The sequence below is a fragment of the Dermacentor andersoni genome, chromosome 9, assembly GCF_023375885.2.
Source record: "Dermacentor andersoni chromosome 9, qqDerAnde1_hic_scaffold, whole genome shotgun sequence".
Lineage (NCBI taxonomy): Eukaryota > Metazoa > Arthropoda > Arachnida > Ixodida > Ixodidae > Dermacentor > Dermacentor andersoni.
Genome location: NC_092822.1, coordinates 66,560,872 through 66,586,837, shown reverse-complemented (window position 1 = coordinate 66,586,837; position 25,966 = coordinate 66,560,872). Strand labels below are relative to the sequence as shown.

At 47.8% G+C, this 25,966-nt stretch overlaps 1 protein-coding gene across 5 annotated transcripts in view; it reads left to right on the top strand.

Annotated features, from left to right (window-relative positions):
* Positions 1–5,048: 5,048 nt before the first annotated feature.
* The window catches only part of LOC126528194 (uncharacterized), a 322,242-nt gene continuing 301,324 nt past the window's right edge, over positions 5,049–25,966 (top strand). For all 5 annotated transcript variants that reach the window (XM_050176073.3, XM_050176074.3, XM_050176078.3 and 2 more), the window contains exon 1: positions 5,049–5,579. The gene's annotated coding sequence lies outside the window, so the exon portion shown is untranslated. The remainder of the gene's footprint in view (positions 5,580–25,966) is intronic.

Genomic DNA, 25,966 nt, shown 5'->3' with positions numbered 1-25,966 from the left:
AATTTATGCTCCTTTTCTCTGCGTCCCCTGCCTTGCTTCTTTTGGCACTCGCGGCATGCCTTGAAGACCGTACAAAAAGAAAGAAAGAAAGAAAGAAAGAAAGAAAGAAAGAAAGAAAGAAAGAAAGAAAGAAAGAAAGAAAGAAAGAAAGAAAGAAAGAAAGAAAGAAAGAAAGAAAGAGGAACACGTCCCTCGAGGAAGTTATTTTTGCATGCATTGTCTCTGGGAAATCCTGCGCGTAGACGGAACGCTTTTCTCTCGATTTTTGAAAAGTTGGGAGTTGGGATTTCGCGCTAGCTTGGTGCATTCATTTCGAGAACTGCAGGGGGGGGGGGGAAACAAAAGCTAGATCGACTGGCGGGCACGCAGCCAATCGCAGGACTTTTATTTTGTCGGCGACGCTTAAACCCCTGGCCGGTCTTTCTCTTTGCGGCGCGAGCCCTTATCCCTCCTCCGGAAGATCAGTGTCAAGTGGTCGGATTGAACGGGGCTACTTGTCTGCCTTGCAGGTGTAGGCGCGCATGGGTAAGAAGTTGATGCAGGAAGGCTCTTCTGTGGCTTTCTTTCTTTCTTGTCTTTCTCTCTTTTTTTTCTGTTTCTCTTGAAGGTACCCTAAGGAACAACACTAAGTCAACTTAGGCAGGCTTTGTTTAAAAGCGAAGCATTCTTGTGGAATCCTCCCAAACTTCCTTGACCGCGGCTGGCTGCTACAGTGTTGCAACATAGCTTACATGCAGGACATTCCTGACATCTTTACTACCCTGACAGGTGTCCGGGCTGCTGGCCTCGTTTTTTACGGAATTACTCAATGATAAAACAAATGACGCTTAAATAGTCTTATTACAATAAAAAAAGTCCTCATAAAGAGCACTATTACTTTAATAAAGCAACCTTTTATGCGGCTGCTTTGCTAGGGTCCGAGGTGTGGCATACCCACTTGGATGGCCTTTCGCCGACGAAAGTGCAGTTCGCTGTTGCACTATCTCCTGGATCGGCCCCGCTCGCGGAGGCGCTACGACCCTTGGTATAGACTGCGTCATAGCAAAGCGGGGCCAATCCCAGAGACAATGGAAAGCGTGATCACTTGGATCACGTGGATCACGGGGTGGGGATCCCCGCGTCCTGCCGTCTTCACTTCAGGCAGGCAGGTTATCGCTATGGTGCTGTGCATAATATATGCATGGCGTTTATATAAACGCTTCACGGAAGTTTCCCTTCTCAGATTTCAACGCGCGCATTGGATTTGTGTAAGATTTTTTTTTCGGTACTTTGTTTTGAATCTGTTGATGGAAGAAAGTTGGAAAGACAACCTTCTATTTCTTCCTAATTTCGTAATTTCCTCAGTGCAGGTACGCCTGTGAGACTTCACTAATTTCCACGTATTCTCTCTCTTATTCGGGCGGCATTCGAAAAGCACATGTTCTCGAAACTTGATAAGCTGTGCACTATGTTCCCTCACAATGTAATGTAGTACTTCTTGACCGATACGCAATAGGAAGTGTCCAAATTCTATGCCTTAGCGGCGGCTCACCCTCGCAGTTTTTTGGCAACAGAAACTAGTCTCGAAGGCCACGCTTTTGCTAACTACGTGGGCGGGAAGCTATTACGGAACCAGGAATACGTCATAAAAGCCATGCCTTGGACTCCATAGCCGCTATCAGAGCTTTCCAAAAGGGCACGGTCTGCGCACAGGCTCTCAGACTTGTTTCAAAGAAAGAGATTAAGAACCACTTCATATACTGGTTCCCGGCACACTTAGGACTAAAGCTCGGCGACGTCCCCAACCTTAACGAGGCGGCACACAAAGTTGCGCGCGCGCTTACAGACCGCGCGGCTTCACCCAACCACTCGGAGCATAAGGACGTGCCCACTACATACAATGAAATCACTAAACACTACTACCTAAACGCAGACAGTATAGCACGCCACACCGCACGCTCACTCGAGCTCAAGCGGTTACACTCAGAATGCTACAAACAGACACATACCCCACGCAAAACAGACTACACCATTACATGCCTGAGCTCTACGACAAGTCTTATTGCACCAATTGCAATACATCCCTTAACGTATATCATTTACTCTGGCCGTGCTCGCAAGCTACCATACACTCCGAACCGGACAAGCGCAAGTTTGAAAAAGCAATACGGAGCGAAGAAGTCGTTACCCAACTCTGGGCCGTCCAGCAGGTCCACGACGCCGCCAGGAAGCTCAACCTCCCGGTTCCGTCGTGGGAGACGCCCACTCCATGAGAGCTCAAAGCTCTCGTGGCCTGCAGGACCTGAATAAAGTTGATTTCCTTCCTTCCTTGGACACCATCACTTCGCTGTTCGCTATACCAGCGCAAATATTCTGAAAATTTGCGACCTCATGGCGGCAAGCTGGGTCGGGAACTTCAGAGAAACGCTGTCGTCACCTCTGTTCTTTTTTTTTTTCCTTGCTGGTGCCACGTTGGAGTAATGAAGTCTCACTAAATTACCAGAAGATGGCTTTGCGCAAGAATTTCTATAGCTTGGCCTCCCTAATGGAGATGGCAGCGCACCCCTAGGATTGCCTCCGTCACGTTGTCGAAGAATTGTTAAGCACTTGTCTATCCATCTCATATTGTTGTCAAACCGTAGCCAATGCAATTCTCCCTCACTTATACCAGTAGTGCGAGCAATCACGCAAACACATTTTGCTAGAGCTTCGGTTACACCTGCCATCGTCACCGCTCTTCATCTTCTAATTTCGCTCATCGCATCGTCTCTGACGTGCGCGCTCGATAGCTTTCACTCCGACATTTACCGAGAAAAAATTCCCGCTGTAAGTTTTATCTATGTAATTAAGCCGACCCCGTGTCTACTCGATTAAATGGCGCGCGAGGTAAGTGGAGTTGAGTTGAGTTCAGTTGAGTTGTAGGCTACTGGTGGGATTAGCCTTGCAGTTGCTGCCGGCAATTGCTCCACCGTAGCGACACTTAAAATAAATAAATCGCATAATCAGGCACAGACCTCACAATTACAAATGGTCACTCCTCAGTTCACCATGTGGAGGCCAAATCCGTGTCCTGTAGGTAACTTAAAAGAAGGCGAGAGACCTCCTTCCTACACAACCGGTTCCCGCGCGGGAAAACAATGTCCTGAAGAGAACTGTGAGGAGCTCCTGTCTTCTTGAGGGACCCGAATAACACCCTCCTTTCCGCGTTACACGCAGTAAAGCACGTTCGGTAATGTTCTATGTCACCGCACACACCACACGTTGAACATAATGGTGATAACGCCAGGCCAGCCCCATTCCAGGTATTGATACTCCTATCAATCTTGACGTGCGCGCCACCGCTAGAAAGAGATATCGTTCGGTACGGTCCAGAGAGGCGCTCTCATAGCTTAATGATGAAAACAAAAATTAAGCTGGAAAATTACGGCGCCCCGCAACTGGACAGATAAAGACACCTCGTAGCAGACGCTAAGGCCACCTGCGTCATGCATCTAGGCAGTTACACCACGTGCGTCGCCGGGCCTGTTGATATTTTAACATTTTTTTAAATTTTTTATCGAAATGAGCGAGCTCGTGTCCATTTCATAACGCGCTGCTCTCTACTCGGCGATGAGCGCGCACGCGGTGGCTCGACAAACACTGATTACGAAAGCCAGCGGTAGCCCTTACACGGCGAGCCGCTATAACACGTTTTTGAACGTTGTGAGCGCGTTGGTTGTTGCTTTCTTTCGTTTTCTCTGCATTTCGCTTTCTTTTTATTCTCGCGGACGTGTATTGTTGCTAACGGTTCCCACCGGCGCGGTCTGCCGTTCCCTAATTAATTGCGCAGAAGAGGGACCACGCCTTACGGCAAACCGCTGGCCGCTCCTAAAACAAGGTCAAGAACAAAGCTTCCGAAGGAAGCGGGCGTTAAGAAAACGACGGGGGCGTACAAAAGGAGTTGAAAAAAAGAATAAAACGCTCTGGTAAATTGAGGAGCAAACTGCGAAACGAAAGAACGGAGTACCTCAAAGGCGGAGCGTGTGAAACAGCTTAAAGCATAAAACAAGAGAAGAAGTACCCGAAGAAAGGGGGAAGAAAAAATATCGAAGGGAGTGTTGGCGCATCCCTGAGCTCATGCCCGTGAGACGAGTGTGCGGAGCGCTCAAAAGGCCAAGTACAAAGAAGGAACGTCGAACGAGAACTCAACGCACACAGGAAAAGGACAAAGAAAAGAGCGAAGCAGTGGATGGGAAACGAAAAAAAAAAGAAACCGAAACGGAGGCAGGCCGCTAGAAAGAGGCGCCAGGCGTGAGCTCGGAAAAGGGAAAAAGGAATAAGGGAAGACTGCAGGGAAAGCACGCTCTCGTTGAAACCGAGGCAGCAGAGGTTTCCAGCGTCCCTCCCCTCCCCCGCCTCGCTTTCTTCCTTCCTTCCTTCCCTCATCCGTGCCTCACGCTCGCGTTGCCGCCGCCCCCCTTTTCCCTTTAAAAAAAAGCGAGGTCTCGGCCGATTCGGAAGGAATAAAAAGAGATGGGTAGAACAAATCCCGTAAGACGAAAAGGTGAAATAAAGAAATAAAGGTGGCGGCCACGAGGAAAGGCCCTGCGAAGCGAGCCAGCAACAAAACCGAGAGCGCGAAGGGGACGCGGCGGCAGAAACAGCGACGCGCGTTCCCTGCGGCGCGCTTCCCGAACGACAAGGGGAGAAGACGAAAGGAGGAAAAAATGGGAGGGAGAGAGGTGGAAAAAAAGGAGAGTAAAAGTGCGGTATCAAAAGGACGTTCGCGAGGAAAACGCGCTACGCGCCGCCAGCGTTGCCGGCGTCGGCGGGAAACCAGCAAAAAAAAGGAGAGAGAGGAGCGATAAGGGAGGGAGGGAAAGACAAGAAGCGCCGTTCTCGTTCTCGGGACGCGAAGGGAGAATGAGAGAGCGTGCGCGGGAGAGTGGAATAAAGGTCACGTGAGCCCACCTAAAAGCACGTGCGCCGTGACGTCGCGCGACGCGTCACGCGGAGGCCCCGCCCCCCAGGCAGGGCGGTCCGCGGCGGCCGCTGGTCGGGGGCCGAACTTTGGCGAGTCTGTGGCACGGGCTCAACTGCGAAGGGTGCCCCCCTACGTTCCGCGCCGTGGGAAGGAGCGCGGCTTTGCGCCGCTGCTGTTGTAACGGCCGGCCGCGAGGCGCTTCTTCTCGATTCGGCCGTGTGGGTTCGAAGGCGTGTGGCGCGCTCCACGCGGGCATCGTCGTGTGCGCGTGGTCATGCGTGACTCGCGGTGAAGTGTTCTGCATCGTCTCTCTCTATCCACGTGTTACGCGCAGTGTGTGTGCAATGCTTGTCCGTGGGTGACCGCTTCGGGTGACTCGAGGGTGAGGCCGCGCGACACATCGTGCTCAAAAGTGCGCGGCGAACGGATTGTGGACCGTGACGCTTTGCCTCGGTTGGACGACGGTCCGTGTCCGGTTTGGCGGTTCGTCCGCCCGCGTGCAGACCGACTCAGCGGTGAGGTGAACGAGAAAGGAGAGCAACGAAAAGTGCAGCGACTCCCTCTTCGGCCACGGCTGGGCGCGTGGCCACGGGCTGACCGCGGCTCACGTCGCGGTCGGTGTGATGACGCCACGAAGGTGAGTTTTGAGGCCGCCACTGGGCGTGTCAATCACTCTTTGCTGCCCTGCTCGATGGCGGCTTTCCAATCAACGTCCAGAAGTCTACCACACGGGAGAAACGCTGCGATGCATCAGCGGGAAAAGCGCGATCACTGGCGTGGAAAGCGGTGCCAAGTAGTACGCGCAAAAGTTCCATCTCCGTTCAACAGTTGAATAAGGGGCGACCTGTTCGTGACACACTGACGCACGTGACTGTCATGTCACGCAGTGAAGTTAGGTATCCACCGTGTAATATTTCATTTTGCTCTCCTGCGTTTCACGGCTATGCCTATAACGACGTGCTTGCTACTGGCCTTTGCCAAACAATGGCAGGCCTCTGTTCCGTCATGGTGCATGCCAACGTTTAAAACAACGAAAATTGGGTAACAAAAGCTGCGCACCGCCTTTGCGCTCCCCGTAGTTCGAGTGTCGTCCATTAGAGAATAGTGTACATCGTTAAGCATTAACATACCTAATGTCGAAAACATTTCTACAAGATGATGAGTGTGCCTTCATTGCTATTACAAAGAAGGGCCCTGCCATGTAATTATGCTGTGGGATAGAAGTTTACAGCTTTTAGCATTTAGTTTAATTGCACATGTTCAAACAGATTAGCGTGACAGTAACTATTGTACGTTCATTCCATTCTGTTTACAATCCACCAGCGGTGCCTACAGATATACAAAAAGTAGTATGGGTACTTCGACCAGCCGTAAACATGCCCGTCTATGCAGCTCGCATCAATAGTAACAAAACCAGCAGGAGCTTTGCCTGCTTTTGGTTTAACACTTTACAAAATTCCGGGACGATGCGATGCTTTGCACACTTTCGTTAGTAGACGAAAAACAAGGGCACGAATTTTCCTCTAGACAACCTCAGCATGTTGACCATACATTCAGGATCATACAAGGCCGTGCCATTCCCACCCTCTCTGAGCAACCGCGAAAGACAATGAGCCAACGTACTTGCATAAATGTCGTGCGAAGGTAATGAAATTTACGACTAAAGATGCCGCAATGGGGAGCCTTGCATACGCTCTTACCGCTGGCATGCCATTATTTTCCCTATGCTCAAGTAACCATACTGGCAAAGTTATCAACCTGTTTACAAGAATGTGTCTATCTATTACCAATTTTGATTTTGCTTACGGGGCTAATTTATTCTTTCGTGCTTGGCCGCGTGTCAATTTGCGTTTTTCTTTAAGCCGGAGAAAGAACGGCTGCTTGTCAACTGAACATCACCGTGTAAACTCGAGAACGTGAGCTCAACTTCGCGCGTCTTATAACACTTATCGCATGCACGCACAACTCCTTTATACAACCCGCTGTCAACGTTATACAAGCGTGTACGTTACATCTACCTGTGTTGACAATATTCGCACGTGAATTTTCACGGATGGCGGCTTATAACCTGTTGTCGACTCTAGACGCTTCGTTAGATAAAGAGCACAACGCCCTTTCATGCCGTGTTCTTTTTTTTCTTCTATAATATGAACCCCTTTTTTCAATGTAGGAGTAGTTAGCAATATATATAACGGAATTGAGTGAGGCTTGGTTTAGAAAACAACTTATCCCACAATATTTCAATTTTCAAGTGTAAAGGCCTTCATTTCTGTCTGATCTCTAGTGTCTTGCTTCAAGAGAATCGTTCATCTAGGAATTTAGTCCTTCTGCCCAATATCAAAGCACCTTTCTATGTGCCTATATTCATTAACTTCTCGTGTAGTCATTCATGTGGCTGCCGTTATAGAGTGTCCAGTAGCAACAAGTGATAACACCATCATCATCATCATCAGCCTGGTTACGCCCACTGCAGGGCAAAGGCCTCTCCCATACTTCTTCAACTGCCCCGGTCATGTACCGGGGCAGTGATAACACGTCTGCTCATTAAAAAGAAAGCCCAGTGGTGCTATAAAAGGACACATTGCTTGGTTAGCCGGTGCTTACTTATTGACGTGATGTAACGTAAGGGCACAACCACAGAGAAGAGGCACACAGAACACGTCAAAGGAGCTGCCACATCACAGGACGCGTCACAGTTCTACCTGAAGCGCCTGTGACATTCTCTGTGCATCTCTTCTTTGTGGCTGTGCCATGGCGCTACGTCATGGCATTAACATCCTACTACAAGGCTGGCTACATGTTTCCAATTGCGTAAAAACAGGAATGCATCTGAACACCACGGCCGGTCATGTTTTTCCCAGAAGGTGGTCGTAAAAGTGAGGGAAACATGCATGTGGCGAAAGCTATATATGCATAATTGTTTCGATGGAAGCAGGCGCACCCTGTACGCATTTTCGTGCAAACAAGCTCTTCGATGTTCAATTATTTGTAACTTATGAAAATTTGACCAAGAAATACGAAACACATAATCGTTTAAAATGTCCTCTGTCACTAGATTGTACGCGTGTGGCTAGACATGTACGTGGTCATCAACTCAAACCCCGTGGCAGAGAACGACTCAAACTCCGGTGGTCAAGTACCAGTAGTCGTCTGATGCAACGGCCACAGCATGGTTTGTTGATCGATGAGTGGCTGAGGTTTTAGTTGATTGATATCTTAGGTCAATTTAATTGTTTAATTTTTAAAAACATTACCATAAAAGCTGGACCGAGTCTGCCGGGAAGTCCCAAAACTGTGGCGACATTTATAAGGAGCCTACTTCCCGCACGTTATGCAAGCAGGAAATGCTGCCACATAAACGTGCATACCAGCTAAACGTATTCCCTAATTCAGCTGTGTATACCACAATTCCCATCTAGGGCAGAGGACAGCATGCCGGGCTATCGGCAATAGCTATCACCTCCATCTTCTCAGCAAATTCAGTATGACTATCTCCTCCACTCCATTTGTCCATTCCATGTATCAGCCGTCATTTGTACACGATTGACACAAAACTACTTCTATGACAGACATCGGGCTGTGGGACAAAAGCAATCATTCCAAATACAAAAAAATGTCATAACCGATAGTTGTCTACCAAAAAGCCCAAGAACCATCTATATGTTCATGTGCTGGCATATGCTACATATGCCACTATAATGTCAACATGAATTCAACACCACAAGCGTTTGCAAGCCAAAAGCGAACCATTTCAATGCAGGAGTTGAGCATAAGCTCGAGCTAAGAGGTATAATCTTAAGCTGACGTAGGCGCATTTCTCGAAAACATTATAAGAAGCTGCAAGTGGTCCAAAAAAGTGAACATGCACTTCTTGAGAGACCCACCTTTTTTCTGACAAAGGCTCCGCATTTTAGCACAAACAAGGGAATCATTTCTCAAAACACACGCCACTGAAAGATGGTCGCCGGTTAGCAAAGTCCAAATTCAAAATTCACCGGCACGTTCGTCAAAAACATCGAGGAGATCCTTTTGCCACCAGGGGCCCTATACCCGTTGTTGACATACGGGTGTATACCAACAGGAACGCCCCAAAACCAAAGCATCTCGTCGTATCTCGCAGAATATTTTTCAGCCATCCCAGTCACCTATAGGCGAAACTGAGCGCACGTTTAGAATATCTGGGAAAAAAGAGTAGCAGCGGGAAAGAAGAGTAGCAGCTACGGCAGTCGATTCGTCAAAGCAGAAACACGCAAGTTTTAGAGACACTACACAGAAATCCTTTTAAATTTTTTTCGCACATATTTACCAGCCTCCGCAGGAATACGCGGCCGAACATTGACGGCTTTCCTTGAAAGGGCATTTGAAGTACAACAAAGAAGCAAGGAAATGTACCTGCCGTCGTTTTTCTGAAGTACTTTTTCTTTTTTATTGCATATTGAAATCATTTTTACACGTGTACACGTAAAAATAACGCTGCGTTCAATCGCACGCCACAGGTAACCTAAGTAGTAGCTCTGCATTAGAAGATATTATTTGCCCTACAGCAAAAGCTTTCTTTCATAAATCGTTAGTGAGTATTTACAACGCTTGTCCTTGAGAAATGAGGCTTCATTTACTTAAAAAAAAAAAAGAATACAGTCCGACTGGTGAAAGGTAAGTTAGAAGTGTCCCACGACAGGCACAGTGAAACTCGCATCCGTTAAACTGCGTATTCATTCGTCTTTCTGTCACAGATCAGGCCAATAAATCTTTCTCCAAGACTTTCAAATCACGTTAAAGGAGTTATTGGCCCCTGACATTTTCCTGTAGTCAGAATTCTCTACCAGAAATAATAACTCCAACGTTCTGCGCCAATAATGCACCAAAATGTGTGCAGCTTTTCATCAGTCACGTGACGTTTCACATTGTTGAGCTTAGTACGCAAAGGCATTGTCACAGCAATGTGATTTCAGTTGGCACATAGCACAAATATAGCTTGCTATACGCGTTCACAAGCGTAGCCAACCCATCCCGCATCACCCAAATTCCCAGCACTCGGAGTTAACGCTCAATGCCCCATCGTCATATATATTGATGCAATAAATGCGGGCAAAAAAATTTGATGGTTTTCTTGTTGGATACTCTTAAACACCTAAAAAAACATTCGCGCGTTTACGCACGTTTAGACAGATTTGGGCCGATGTGCTTGGTATACTTAACAAAGGTATTGCGACTGGCATGTCACAGCGCTTTGTTGAGCCTTCCTTGGGTGCTGCTAGAACACCGCCCCCATCGCCCGTCGGCCCATAAAGCGGTGAAGGCGCTTTTGTGTTTCTTAAGGACGACGGGTTTGTGCGACCATCTGTGACCATTAACGCGATTTCTGTAAGACCACACGCGTCAGCGAACTCGCCGCAATTTCCTTCTTTCCTTCCCTCCTCTCTCTCCCTGTGATCTTTGTTTTTCCCATTCCCCCGGTGTAGGGTAGCCAACCGGACGTTATTCTGGTTAACCTCCCTGCCTTCTACTTTTCTCTTTCCTCGTCCTCCTCCTTGGGCAAAGCTTTCCTAAGGTATATGACTGGGGTCACTTGGTAATCTGAACGGAGATTATTACAAGACTACAGTAAAGCTTCTAAGGGCAGTAATTGACTCCAGGCAAATGATTTTGTGTTAATGACATTCTACGGATCTATGCAATTGTTTTCGCAAATATAACTTAGTCATAGGTTCAGTCTTGAGCCTCCTTCCTTTTACTTGCGCTCTCGTTTTGTTTTTGTTTTTTCACCTGCTCGAACCGCTCTACGCCTTATCATGCGCCAACTGACCCAACAAACCGCCCTACTTAGTTCCTGTGAATTCCGTTTCACATTGGCATTGCTGGCACTGCCGAAGCTGACGTTATTGCGTATTCAGCATGCTTAACACCTCCCCTGAATTCAAAGTGCCAAAAAAAACAAGCAAGTCGCGAAGTCAGACATGCGTGCTCACTTCGTACCGCTTCTGATTCTGCCACATGCTCGCTGCGCAGTCCGACGGTTTCGTCAAGAGGAAACGTCGCCACTGCACCGAATCAGGGCGCGTTCTGCACGTACATCTGCGTGGATATTCAATACGGGACGTAGTGATCTTCCGCTATGTATTTAGTGCAGTGAGACGCGAGACATCGAACACTGTCTGTGGTAGCGCCGAAGGTACCGTGGTGAATAGGACGCTGTAGAACTTGAGAACTCTCTATAAAAAAAAAAGGTCTTCCAAAGGAATCTCTCGAACGCCTTGTGTTTCAGGAAGGGTCTGCTATAGCTCTAAGGAAATTGCTTCGCGCCTTCCTGCATTTCTAAGAGACACTGAACTGCTGGACAGACGCTGAAAACCCAGTGGCAATGAAAGGGACGCTCAGGCAAAGCAATTGTGCAGGCTCTATCGGCAGAATAAACTCGCCTGTAGCCACAACACACAAACTCCACCGCTATCCACACAAGAAAAGCCTGAATCTCCTTCCCACATATCAAATGGAGTGTGTCCCGTACGTGTCTCGATATAACCCGCATGTCCCCATATACAGAAATTTAAATATATACGATCCCAACATGGTTTGTATGGAATTATCAGATTTGGGCCTTATGGGGCTTTTCTTTAATAGGGCGGCGGTGAACGCGGGCCGATCAGTATGTGCCACTTCCGGCCACTGGAGCTGGCGGGAATATCGGCTGTTAGCCCACATTATTGCCTCAATGCTCCGCTGTCAGCGTCGCCCCAAGTAGTTTTCATCCTGTGAGTAATTTGATCCAGCGCACCCTAACCTGTATCTTGTTTTATATTCAACTTGGGGCAAACCCTGCAAAATACTGTAATGAATGCGGTACAACACCAAAGCGAGCCATTTTTAGTGCGAAAGAAGCCGCCATAAAATGCGGCACGCTTGAGGTGTTCCGCATATGCTGATCGCAGCGCTCCACGGGTGACAAACATTGCGGGACTGCTGCCGCTAACACAATATGTAGGCGTTCACAAAAGTGAAGAGGTTTTTTTTTTTTTTTTAGTTCTAGCACGACAGGTCGAAGCCTCCGTCTTACTATTTACCAAAATACAGTGAACTACTTTTGAAAAATTGGTCGCTTGCGACCTCCGAAATTTCTCGCTATGCCGGCTACTTCGTTGTAAACGCTGTGCACCGTACCGCTCGCAATACAGCCGGATAAGCAGAATGAGCCAAGGAAAGAAAAATCGCATTCGGCAAAAGAGCAAAACGCATTTAACAAAAGTGCAAGGGAAGTACATTCAGCAAAAAAAAAAAATTCAAGAGGTATGTAGAGAAAGAATTCGATCATTTTCTTCTGCACATTTCGCCGGACGTATTGTGCGACTATACTGGAACTCATGGTAGCGACACTCACGACATGGTCCATTTTGTTGCTCTGGTGTCTACCGTCGCTCCCTATGCACACTGTAGTTTCACGACGCTTGCGGGAGGCAGTGACGTCACCGCTACGCGGGTTGGACGTAAAGGCAACAAAACAGCCTCGGCGAACGCCGACATTCGTTTGTTGTGCAGGCAAGTTTGTTGCAATCGCGTTCGCTGTACGGGTGCCCACAGTAGATGCGTATGAAATATGTTAAGATGGGAATTCGGTCGGGACATCTTTCGTTTCGCAGGTCATTTCCTTGTACAAGCGTTCTCAGCAGCGACGTTCGGCTGTTGTGACAACCCTACCTTACGCCTATAGGCACAGTGACGGCAGCTCAGTGGAGTTCACCGCTTAAGTGCTGGATGTCGTCACATGATATGCTGTGCAACAAGGATGCGGAATAGTTTCTCGCTGTATTGTTTCACGGCCAAACATACCCAGATGGAGATCGCTCCGTAAACGCAGGGCTTCATTTATGAAAGAGTACATCGTACACTTGAAATGGTGCAAACGGGACGAAAGAAGTGGGATAACTATTGTATTTATTCGGTAGCTTTCCATAATAAAAATGTCACTTCGCCGGGGTCCTCTTCCAGCTGTCGAACCAGAGCCTTGGCCCGCGCAGAGCGTCTCTCGTCGTTCCTCCCCGGCTGCATGTTCCGGGGGAGGGGCTTGGTCTTAATAATGTGTCTCCACGTTGTGGAGAGCGGCTCCGTTGTCGGTTGCTGTTCAATTCGCCATCTTATCTTGCGTAGGACGGCCCGATCGTGCTCTGTCCGGCTCAGCTTCACTCTCTGGTGGGGTAGGTGTGCTTCCACCAGCTCTTCCACCGTGTTCCACCGAGGTTCTCTACGCGGACGCCTCGCTTCCCAAGCACGGAACCAGAGCAACGGCGGTCGTCACCACCATCGATAAACTGGTCACAGGCGCGTCGTTACGGACGACGAATACAGCCGAAGCAGAAGAAGTGGCCGTGGCCCTCGCACTCGCACAACCGGGAGTGAGGACCGTGGTCACAGACTCCCAGACCGCCTACGCAAGCTAACGCAAGGGGAACATCTCTCCCGCGGCACTAGCGATCCTCACCAAATGCAAATCACCGGGACGGGCCGTTGAGCTCGTGTGGGTCCCGGCTCACTCGCAAGTGGAAGGCAACGCACTCGCCGACCACTATGCCCGAGAACTGTCAATCCGGGCCGAGGACGAGCCAGAGCTACCGCACCCCGTGACAAGTTACAAAGAAATCACACAAATGTACAGAAGCGGCAGATGTAGGCTTCCCCGTCCACATCCGCAACTCATCCGAACGCAGCAAACGATCGTGCGACGCACGCAAGCGGGGTCGCTAGCGCATCCCGTGCTCTTGCACCAGATGTTCCCAACAGAGCATGACACTTCATGCCCGTTTTGCAGACGATCAAAAGGTACTCTAGCACACATCCTTGCATGAAACATCAGTTGTGAGTGAGCGCGTGTAGTGTGTTTCTTTTTTCTACGTCCTGTGAGCTTTTAGCGCTCTAAGTTTTTTTACCCAAATTCCAGTTCTCCCCTTTACGGCGCAAATGCCGAATACTATGCAGTCACAAGTTTTGGCTTGATAGCGAAGATCTGGAGAGCCAGAGAGCTGTTCTCTAGCAAGCCGAGTGAACCGCAGAGACCAGTGGAGCCCTGGATTGAGGAACCCACCCGCCGACCAAAACCCCTAATATAAATACGTTTATGCTACTATACTACGCGCCAAAACTACGTTCTTGTTGTCAGACACCCCATAGTGGGGGACTCCGGCTTAATTTTGGCCGCCTGGGTTCTTTCTCTAGACGCACGTCTCAGTACACGAGCGTTTTTGCATATCACCCCCATCCAAATGCGGCCACTGTGGCCGGGATCGAACCCTTGACCTCAAGCTAAGCAGCGCAACGCCATAGCCACAGGGCTACCGCGATCGGTTATCATTTCAGTAGCGGCAATTTAAAAAAAAAGAGGCAGTTAAACGATAAATGCGACGCCTGCCGTATTCTTAAGGGCTGGCTGTGAGGTCCAAAATGCGACGTAACGTCAGCACAGCGTCATAAATAGAGAGTCAATTTGTGGCTCCAAATAGTATCTGTTGCCGCAGTTCGCGAAGCCCGTTCAAGCAAAAAGAAAAGAAATGTTCCGCGAATTCCAACCAGGCACAGTCATCACATGCTTTAATTGTTACCGGAAGTGATAAGAACACGAGGAACAGTGGGGCTTCATTCTTTTTTTCGTTTGTTAGTTACAACCATAGAAGCAAACAAACGCAAGGGAAAGCATCAGAAAGTTATGCTGTTACGTTTAGTTGAAATGTACAAATGATAAGGTAGGGCGAATAAAAGTGCACACAATGATAACATGCCACTGGTGGGAGCCGAACTCAGATTTTTGTCATTATGCACCCGGGGCTTCACCAATCAGGCTATCGAGACACCGTGCTCGCTTCTTCTTTCTCGGGTATTTAAGTTTGTAAATTGTGTTCTGTTTACGTCTCGTTTTCGTCCCTCGTCTTTTTAGCCAGAGCTAAGGATGCCTCAATGCTGGAATACGCACCAACTAGCCTCACCTCTTTTCCTTTTCTCTCTCTCTTTTACTATTGTGCCGTAGATGACGTCCACCTTTCAGAAGCGCTGAGATTCAAAGCGAATGCAAGATATAACTGGTCGATAAAGCAGATAAACAAGATACGTTTATAGTATTGGTGAAAAAAACAAGCAGGCAGGAGTTCGATAGAGCCGGAGTCGTTACATGCGAATGCAGCTGTACAATATAGCGATACAAGTTTTAATGAAGAAAAAAAAGATCAAGAAGGAGGTACCTACAGGCAAACTGATAGGCCACCATAGATGTATGCAATAGCTGATTAGGGGAAGCAGGCTAGGGATCTACTTGCGGCGCTCCGATTTGAAGGGAAAGCGAATAGATATCGTCATCATTGCCCTATCATCATCTTCTTGTTCGTGATGTACTAGGGATGCGGGACACTTTAAAAGCCTAATTATTCACAGTCTGCTTAATTCGCACCTACGCTCTAGCACGAAAAACGTCGATCAATTTTCGCGTCTACTACGGTTTTGCGGAGAAGCGGCGCATGCGTAGAAGGCCAACGTATCACAGTAGTCTGGTATCACGCGTCACGGTAACGTAGCACGTAATATGCAGAGCTAAAGCTTTTTATTTCCTGGGTCCCATTTCGCTGCAGTCAGCCATGTGGGTCACTTTTACAATTATAACAATGCTTAAAACAGTGAACCAGCCTTGGCGGCAAAGATGGCTACTTATCTTAATTTTTTTAGGTGCTTCGGCTAGATCGAGTTCTTTTCTCGGCTCTGTATTATTGTTTACCATTGTAATTAATGTTCATTTTTTTTATTCTCGTTGCAATCTAACCGAAGCGACTACGGTAGTTACATGAAAACTGTACAAGAAGTTGTGAAAAGGGGTATTGCGATATTTGTAATACCTGTTCTTTCATTCATTTTACTTACACGGTGTCTGTTTAATAGTGCATGCAAATGCAATACCTCTGTACATAGTTTTGCATATATGCTCGCTGTTGTAAACTTTCGTGCGTATCATAAATGAACTTTTTTTTTTTCTAAACAGAATACGAACTTGTTGCTGTTATTACTCTAACAAACGAGCATGACATGCTCACTAGTATTCATGTAAGCTGTTTCTGTTTAACTAGCTTTGTATAAATCAACTTTCATATTTGTGACTTTTAGAAGTGTTTGGCCACTTCGATATTGTAGGATTGTCATTTGTTCAAAAAAAAATGCCGCAGTCACGCCCGGAAGGCGAAGCATCGATAGCGACAGCCAAGTGCCGTGAACTGTTACACGAAGTGAGTTTCTTCCTTCTATGGGTCGCATATATTGCGGCAAAAAATTCGCTTGCTAACTGAACAAGCGTCGTGTCACGCACGCAAAGACAAAATCGGGAAGGGATCTCAATCGACGAACTCGAGTTGTCACAACTCTGGCGACGTGAGCAGCGCCGGCAGCGGAAGCGTGCGTGCATGTCCGAAAGCGAGCGCTTGGTGCTGCTGCTCCCTTCACCGGTTCAACTGTGTGGCGTCTCCACAACGCAGATTACGCGACCTCCAATAGGAGCGCGGAGAGACACCACGCATGAAGCCGGCAGACATTTTGTCTCCTTTCTAGCTTAGCAAATGTGAAAACAAAATTTTGGCCAGAAGATGGGCCAACTATGCCCAAATTATAAGTATGGAAAACAACAGCGCGAACAACAAACAGATAATAAAAATTCAAAGCACTCTCGAAAGACTGTAGCAAAAAATGGCAACACAAACAGAGCATGTCGGCAGGTCACGAAGAAAATAAATAAGGTAAGCTTATTGGACTATAAGTATAACACAAGCACGTACATGTGTTGTGAACACAAAATATTGAAAATGTACATTATCTACCGTTCACAAGGAGTTTATCAATTCACTGTCTACGATAAAATACCGTAGAATCTTCAACGTCAATCTGTGTTTGTTGAGGTTGGAGCATGACCAGGTCCAAGCCCTTTCTGCACAGAGAAAGGGCGCCTTTTTAAATCACTCAGACGACTGCGAAACATCTCTCACAGCTCGAAATGTTGCGGGTCTCCAACTAGATCAACATCAGCTTCCGTTGTGCTGCACTGCCATCTCGGCTCGCCTTTGGCACCCGCCGCACATGTTTTCCAACGTGCGGTCTTAAAACGAAACTGGGGGCGATTTGCGCGACGGTTCTTGCGCAGTAGCAAAGTGGCCGCGTGGACGGCATCGAAGGCCATCCGAAGAACAACCAGCACTGCAGCCTGTGACGGAGCCCAGAAGCAGCCGCATGGCCAGGCCTTTGGAACGCGGAGCCGGACGCCGTAGTCGGCAGAGCCAGAGCAACATAGAGGAACCTGTTGCCGGATATACACCCGTTTCGCGAGGTACTTAAGGATATACGACTTCGAATTGCCGTGTAGATCAACAGTCTCACTTCATCTGCCTGCATATATTACATTCGAGAGTTTTACATTCTGGGCCAGAACCACGATTTGATTATGAGGCACGCCGTAGTGAGGAACGGCGGATTACTCTCGAACACCTGGGGTTCTTCAACGCGCATCCAATGCACGCTACACGGGCGTTTTCGCATTTGACGCCCATCGAAATGTGGCCGCCGCGGCTGGGACTTAATTCCGCGGCGACCTCGGGCTCAGCAGGGCAACGCCATAGCAACAGCATAAGCCACCGCGGTGGGACCATCCGTCTAGGCGCTTAACTCTGTTTTCACCAAGCCCTCCGTCTCCGGCGCGGCTCATTTATTCCGTGGTGTCAGCTTCCAATATGACACTGGAAATGAAGCCGCGCACACTGTCCTACAGACGCCTTACACGCATACCACGGCGACTTGCAGACGGGCAGATCGCCGAATGTCGCCAAATCCTTTATTCTTGGCGTGAGACAACAGCTTATGAACAGTCATCACCTGAGACCAAAAAAAAGAAAAGAAAAAGTAAGCAAGCGTTGCCAATGGCCAAACGACATTCAGGCGGATGCATTTCTAAGGCATTTGAACGCCATAACGAGGCGAGGGCCGTAACGTGACGAAAACCAATTACGTCCACTGCAGAGAGAACTCAAGTCGCAGAGCCGACAGCAAGGCTTCCTGCTCGCGACGTCATTACGCACCACTCCTGAGAAGTGGATTTGCTTGCTCCAACGGGGCCCGTGCGACCCAAGAGTGGCTGGATGCGAACATCTGCGGCCCTGTCCCCGCTCAGTGTGGTCATCCCTTGTTCGCAATATAAACCTGCTACGCAACCACGTATTGGCAGCGTCCCAAGGAGGGAGACTAACAAACAGCCCCACGACGCTAAGAAACTCGCTAAAGGCTGTTATTGGTGACTCACTGCCCGAAATCAACCCGCACTATCTGGCCTGAGCGTGCAGCCGCCTATCGGAGCCGAACTCAGTCAGTAATGGACGCCGAATATGGTTTTTCTCGACAGACTGGAAAAAAAACTACGTCTAAAAGAAACAACGTAAGAACTGTAGGAAACAATATTTCGATTCTTGCCTGCAATATTGTTGCTATTCAAGAAGTCGTCATTATGTACGCCGATACCTCGCGCACGCGGTGTTCCAAGCCTTGAAAAAGACTCGGGTATGCACAGCGAAGGAATCGTACGGAATACCTTTAAGGCATCCGCAAAGTCTTTGGTAGATTTCGGGCAGCGGCAAGTCAGTCATAGTAAGCGTGAGCGTAGCAGCTTACTATTCTATTATTGTTTTTATTTGTCCATATTCTGAGCCCTTTTCGGGCTGTTACAGGGTGGGAAATACAATCTGATAACAAAACAATGGCATGCGCAAATAATTAATCAGTAATTATATGCAAGGCACAGAAGTACAAGGCATACAGACACTTACGATTAGTAAAACATTTCCAAATTTCTTTCAAAGGAATTTATTATATTATTATACCATTTATTATATTATTTATACTATATATATATATATATATATATATATATATATATATATATATATATATATATATATTACATGGGTTTGTCGTTGTTTTTTAAATATGAGCGGTTCGTGTCCGTCTATATGTGCAAAGGTCCTGTTTTCTTTTTCGTCCAGCGGCACTTGCCGATAACAGACCGACCAATGCACCGAAAGAAAGCGCAGCACAGAGATCCGTTCGTAATCTGTGGCCCTAAAAGGTAAAACTATTCCAATATATTTCTATTCCAATCTCCTGACATCAAATTTGCGTAACCGCCGACGCAAGGATCGGGCGGTCACCCGCAGGGTCGTCTGAACAGACCAATCAAACGCTCTCCTCGTTTATAGGAGGTCACTTTTGTTTGCTTTAAGAACGAATAGCATTGCGTACACCAAGCTGCTTGTCTTATCTAATTGGCTGACAAGAGACGAGGAGCATGTTCAAGTGGAGAGGGATTTGATGGGGCCGAGCCAGTTGACTGAAAATTGATAACTGGACCAAGAGGGTGGTGCCGGCGTCTCCGGTTGGTCCGCTTTCCCTTACTTAGCTTGCGGTGGCTCGTCGAAAATCACGGCGGCATGCAACGGAAGCTTAAGAATGACGCTGGTACGGATCCTCAGCAAAGAATATTTGGCAGAACGAGGTCGTAAACGGGCCGAAAGTGCTCGAAAACGTTACACGGCCACGTAAAAAGTTTTATTATACGCAATTAAACCCATGCCCTCCGGCAAGTGCGAGTCGCCAGTGCCTGAAGGATCGGTGGCAGCCATCTTTTATTCCTTTTGAAACGAGGCAGCTTGCGGCTATTCAGAAGAAAATTCAGTTTTGTTCGGCATATTAATGCATCTTTATCGCGTACACGTCACTTTGACGTGTGAGTTCTGGCGGTTTTGTGATGGCGCGTGACAGGCAGGTGAAGTGGGCGCAGCCCGAAATCTTTTGACCAATAGCCGAGGGCTAATGGCAAAAAAGGGGTCGAATCAGAAATAACTACTTTTCTTTTGCTCGACCAAATCATACGTAATCAGTGTGTACACGTCATATCAGATGGGGAGCTATCACGGTTTCCGTGACGTCGCTTGACAGACAGGTTAAGTGGGGGTGGTCCAAAAGCGTTTTTACCAATCGTGGAGGTCTGATTGTAGAATTTGAATAGAAAACTTTGGAATAGTTTTACGTTATAGCGCCCCTGAATAATGGCTTTCACCATTACCGGCTGTAGTGGCTCGGTGGCTACGGCCATCTGCTACCGAGCACTAAGTCGCGCGTTTGAGTGCTGACCACGGCAGCCACATTTCAATGGAGGCTGGTAGCAGCAGTTATCTATGGCTAGTAGCGACAGTAATTATAGCAGCAGTTAACTATAGTTATCAAACGAACAGGCGAAGTCTTCACCCTGGGCGTGTGAAATGCACAAAAAAAAAATCCTCGCGTTCCTACAGTTAGACGCTCGTTAAAGAACCTCATCAAAATTAATCCGGAGCCTTTCGCGACGGCGACCTTCATAAACAGCTTTGCTTTCTTTTTTACAGTTAAACCTCGTAATTTATATTTAATTTCTCCTTCAACACACACGAGCGCGGAGGCACATCATTGCACGAGCATGAACCGGACAGCGAAGTATGAACGCGGTGAGTTCTACGAATGCACACTTATTTCACTACGCCGAGCGTGTAGAGTATACGTACAAGTCGCGAAGCATGGCTCGCGCTGAGCAAGAGGCCTCCACGAGAACTAGATTCCGGGGACGGCGCAAGAATAGCCTCCCAAGTCAGCGCACACGACATTCCTTAGCCTTAAACCGCTCGACGCATAGCTGCCGGCTTCCCTGAACTCAAATACCAGCGGCGGCGTGAACATTTTTCTGAATATCAAGGGACAAAAGCAACGCGTTCCCCTGGCAACAGCGAGTTTAAAACATAACTCCGTCGGATATTCTTAAACCGTAGCGTCTATGTCACCGCGGGTTCAACGGGGCGACGACTACGGCCTTGAGCCTACATGCGCGGAGTTCGAGCGATCACCAAAGTGGGTTGGGCAGCGCGCACAGAAATTGAGCAACCAAGAGAGTGCGTTAGATCGAAAATAAAACGACAAAAACAAAATACCCCAACTGCGGTCGTTATAGCCCCGTTCCACCTCTTACGTCTGAAACCGTACACTTGCGTGACATTGGTTGGTGTCGCCACCCTCCAGCTCCAACCGAAAAAGAAAAGAAACAACAGAACCTCCACCCATGATTGAACCTGTGGGTACAACCCCGTGGTCTACAGTGCGCGATCTGGCCGGGGTGGTCTCCGTCGAGCCTTGTCCGCGAGACGGCTTCTCTCTTACCACACCACCTGGCATGCCACGACCTCGACGCTCGTCCACTGAGCTCGCTCGCGAGGGGCTCACCTAATGAAAGCGGGTGTGGTGCAAACACGAACCTTCTGTAACTTTTTTTTTTCACAGAACGGGTAACAATGAGGCACCGACGCGTGCAGAAGATGAACACTGCCACTGGTAAGTTTCAGACCTGTCGTCTCTTGAAGCGTCTCGACATACTTCGATTGAAGGCACCCCATGTGTTTGGCGCATTGGCCTGCATTAGAAATGCGTTCATGCCATCTCTCGGAAGCGAAGCAGTGCGCTGACGGAGGTAACGGAAACGAAAGCGCGTGAAAGTACTGGTACGTTAACGCGATCATCTCTGTATGAACGTACACTTTCCGTTCTCCCAGTATCGGCGCACATTACAGCGATAAGATGCCGCAAATTTTCAATGTGTACAGATTTGATGAAATTTTCAGTACCAACCTTGACAGACTTCCAACGTATATCATGTTTCGCTGAAAGAATTAGTAGTAACACTAAAGTGAGTCGGAGGTTTTGATTTCAGAGTTACGTTGTCGTTGCCTCCGCCTCCCCCCCCCCCCCCCCACTCCCCAATACAGCTATATTTACGCAGGTCTGGCCTGGCAATCTCACCACTATGCCAAGTTCCCAGCGAAATTGAATCTGTTGATTCCTATTTGTATTCTGTCGTCATTTTATAACACCAAGGAAAGAGCTCCTTGCAGCTCCAGTTCGTAAACACGGCTTAATTGTCGTTTTACTTGGGGTCGGTGCACTACCCTTTAGCCAGAATTGTGTGTTCTTCACTGTGTGTGATTTCACGCAAGCTACAAAACGTTGATCCTGCGAACACCTCTTTTGTTTGCTACACTTGCTATAATTCCAAATGATATAATTCCTTCTAGCGTAAGTTGTTCAGCGAACCTTAATATTATTTCTTTTAAATGTAATCATCGATTTATCTTCTCTCACTTCCGAATTACGGACTCTGTTGCTTTGTTTCGTGTTTTACATTTTCCAGTTAATAATTAGTTCATGTAGTTATCATCTGAGCATACAACCACCACATTCGTGACAAACCCCCTTTGTTGGCACACGCCTTCTTTTGTACGTGGCACCGCCACCATCACCCCAAGTGATCATCATCATCATAATCATCTATACCATCATCACAGGCAGCAAGTCCTTCCTCATTATGTTACGGTCCCGCGTACCCCCCTTGAGTTGTCACAAACGCATGCACGGCATTCGGAAATAAAGCGCTTGACGTAATACTGTCTGGTAAGGCTAAATCATGTTACAAAAACTTAATCGCTTACCAAGTAAAAAAAAAGCGACGAATTTCTGTGGTGACCGCTTGCCCATAGCTAAGACTTAAATTAGTGAAATCAAACGTTTCACTGAATACCGTCTGGCCAGCTGCACATTTATTGACATTCCCATATTATTAGTTACTGAAAGTAATGTGCAAGTTATCTCACTAAGTCGCCCCTACATTCGACTAAACCGAACAAGCGAAGCACCAGTGGCCCCAGCCGTAGTAAAGACAATCAAATTTATCGTCGAAATATTAAAATGTTGAAGTCTGGAAACCCACACGAGTAAAGAACAAAAAGATGTTGCGACTCACACACGGCAGTCTTTATGTTCCCGCACCACGAAACGACCTTTTGCCAAAAGGCAGGGACATTGCGTCACCAAGTAGATGCCTGGAATTTCTCTTCCAAATGCGTTAGCACACGCTTCGTCATGATCTGTCAAGCAACCTCGTGCTCGACCACAAGTAACATCAGCAAATTTTAACGCGACAGTGTTAAGGACCCCCCATGTCGCAAAAAAACCCGGCGTCGGCGTTCTGTGAGCGAAAACTCCCCTATATATTTAGGTATACGTATATGCCACACCTTGCCATATGACATGCGGCATATGCGGGTTATATTGCCACACCATTCCATCACTAAAGTTGCTCATACCTTGTCTTACATTCGTGGCAAAGTTCTAGAGTACCATCGCAACCGCACAAATTGTACGCCGCATTGTTGGCCATTCCTAACGAATATGAATTTGTAAATGCGACGCCCAACCACATGCGACACAGTAAGGTTGTTTCCCGACGGTAGAGTCCAGGTAGCAAGCGAAGTCGCAAGTTTGGGTCGAGAGAGTGTAAGCGTGAGCTGGTGACTTTGACACTCCACAACGTCCTTTACAAGCAAAACTCAACCTGCTCAACAACAGAGCGTTCTCAGAAGAAAGGGTCCCTGGGCCAAGGCCTATGCATTCTTGCATGGAAAGGGCCACAAAAGCCCTTCTGCGTTTCTTGAAGGACACTGGACTGTATGAACGCTTGTGACAGGGGAGGTTCCTCTGCGACTGACAGTGAATAACTGAGTGTTATTTTTATTTGCTCGCCTTATCTGTTCTTCCCTTTTCCCCTCCTCAAGTGCAGGGTAGCCAACCAGGCACGCCCTTGCTTCACCTCCCTACCGTTCGCTCTTCGTTTCTCTCTCTCTCTTGACAACGTTATTTCTCTGAATTTTTTTGAATGACAGCCCACAAGCGTCATGAAACAGAACACCGACAGCACATGCATTTTCTCCTAAATCCTGAACTGAAATATTAGGAGCGCGAGACAATAAGATAACCCTGAAAATTACGTGAACTTTTTGGCGCGGCTGCGCACTATTTCCGGGATCGGCCCACGTAAGAGGCGGCCGTGTTTCTACCAGAAAGTTCCTCTCCGTGCATAGCGTTCGCCGCCAGCGTTTCCCGGTAAACATTGCGGCTACATTAGCTGCTGTTGCCGGGAAGCGTGAGGAGCAGTCAAAGATCTTTGAATGCTATCGCGTTCCACTCTTAAAGGCGAAGCTTAAGCGTCCTCCAATGTTTATCCTGCCTTTCGGGGTCTGCACGCAGCTGTACACCGGGTCAACTTTTTTTCCAATTAAAAGAACGCGGTTTAAGCTAAGGAATAGAAAACATAAACACATTACAAATGTCGTTGTTTAACGTGTTTGCCCTTTAACGCTTTTCTTGCGGTTAGAATCGTTCGAGGCCCTTTCTCTATTTTGTTGGATCCTCGGAAGTGTCTAAAGTGCGTGCGTACTATTATAGGAAATTAGTAAAGCGAAATTAAATCTACAATAGGCTTATAACAGTGAATCTACAATAAGCTTCGCACTTTAAACTAAAGCGCTTGTATTGTGAAAAATAGGAAAATAAGACAAAGTGCCCTACTCAGTTGTAAAATTGTTGTTTCTTTCTTTTTTTTTTCCTCCAGCGTTGCGGCACTAGCGAAACCACCGCGAGTGAATGTTACACTGATTCATTTTTTGTACCAGAAAAAAAAAAAAAAACTACGGAAGGCGCTGTGAAACACTGCCATACATTTTGACCCATTATTATATCTGCAGAAGTTCGCTTTATTGCCACAGACAATAGTTCGCAAGTCTACAGAGCTTCGGAGGGAAAGAAGGAGGAGGGAAAGAGGGGGAGGCTGACTCTCATCCTCACTCTCCTATACAAGCAATCTAGTGGCTTCGTTTCTTTCGACCGAAGTTGCACCCATAAAGCATATTCGATCGTTTGGTGCCGGAAGCCCTTGCTTAGCAACCCTTGTGGCGCCCATTAGTGTCGAAACGCCAAGCTTTCGTTCGCGCTCTCGCTTGCCCTCATTGCTGTTTCCTTGGTGCCAGTGATACATAAATGCTGTGCTCTTTGATGGGTCATCGCTGCTGCTGACCACCTGCTTTACTGTGGGGAAGGTGAACTAGACCCGTGCTCGAAGCGTAGATTTTCGTGTCTCCTCAGACAAAAGTGGACTTGTCTATCGTAGAAAGCGTAGGGGTAGAATAAACCGGATGGCCTCGCTAGACATACAGGTATACTGCGGTTGCTCGGTAAGAAGACGGAACTCGATAACAATTCTCAAGTCGCTTCCTCGCAAGAGTCGAAAAAATTGCGCAGCTATTCCGATATTCCTAACAATCATGAGATAACAAACATGTGCGCAAGAACACGATGACGTGGACGTCCTGAGAGGAGGAGGGGGATGTGCCACTAAACATTCTGTTCGAAGGCGTAACGTCACCTGAGACAGGATGGAGAGTATGAGGCGCCGATGACCGTACTAAATAACGGCGTAGCATTAAAGAATGTCAGAAACGGACCCCAGTTCGAGGGGTATTTCAGGCAGGGGTTGAGGAACACCTCTGGCCAACGGAATCATCTCGTTCTTGCCTGTTGGCAAACCTTTGCTTTCGCCATTGGAAACGACTTCGATGGAACTTGTTGCAGTACATTCGACGCTCGCCCCACCTCATCAGTCACTCTCAACTACGCCGCAGGTTTTTATAACATCTGCTCATCAGTGCAGAGCTCCAGCAGAGCTTCAATAATCGAGCAGAGAGAGAGAGAGAATAAACTTTATTCAAGAGCCCCGGTCCGGGATCGCCTGCTTTGTTCTAGTTGTCTGCCAAGCCGAGCGTCGTGATGATCTCGATCATGGCACGTACGTAGTCGGAGGAGGAGTCCGCCAGCCACACCTCAAGCGCCGCAGGTCTACGGCTGGGTGAGAGTTTGGCAAGGCTAGTCTGAATAGCGGGATGGCTCCCCGGACAATCCCACAGAATGTGAGCATTATCCGAGAAGCCACCGCATGTCATGCAAAGGTTTACTAGGCAAACATTGTGTGTAGTGTTGGAAGTGCGGGGACAAGAGAGAGTGCGTCAGTGCATGCCTCCATAGTACCACCTCTTCTCTTCGCGAAGAGACGCGGTACAGCGT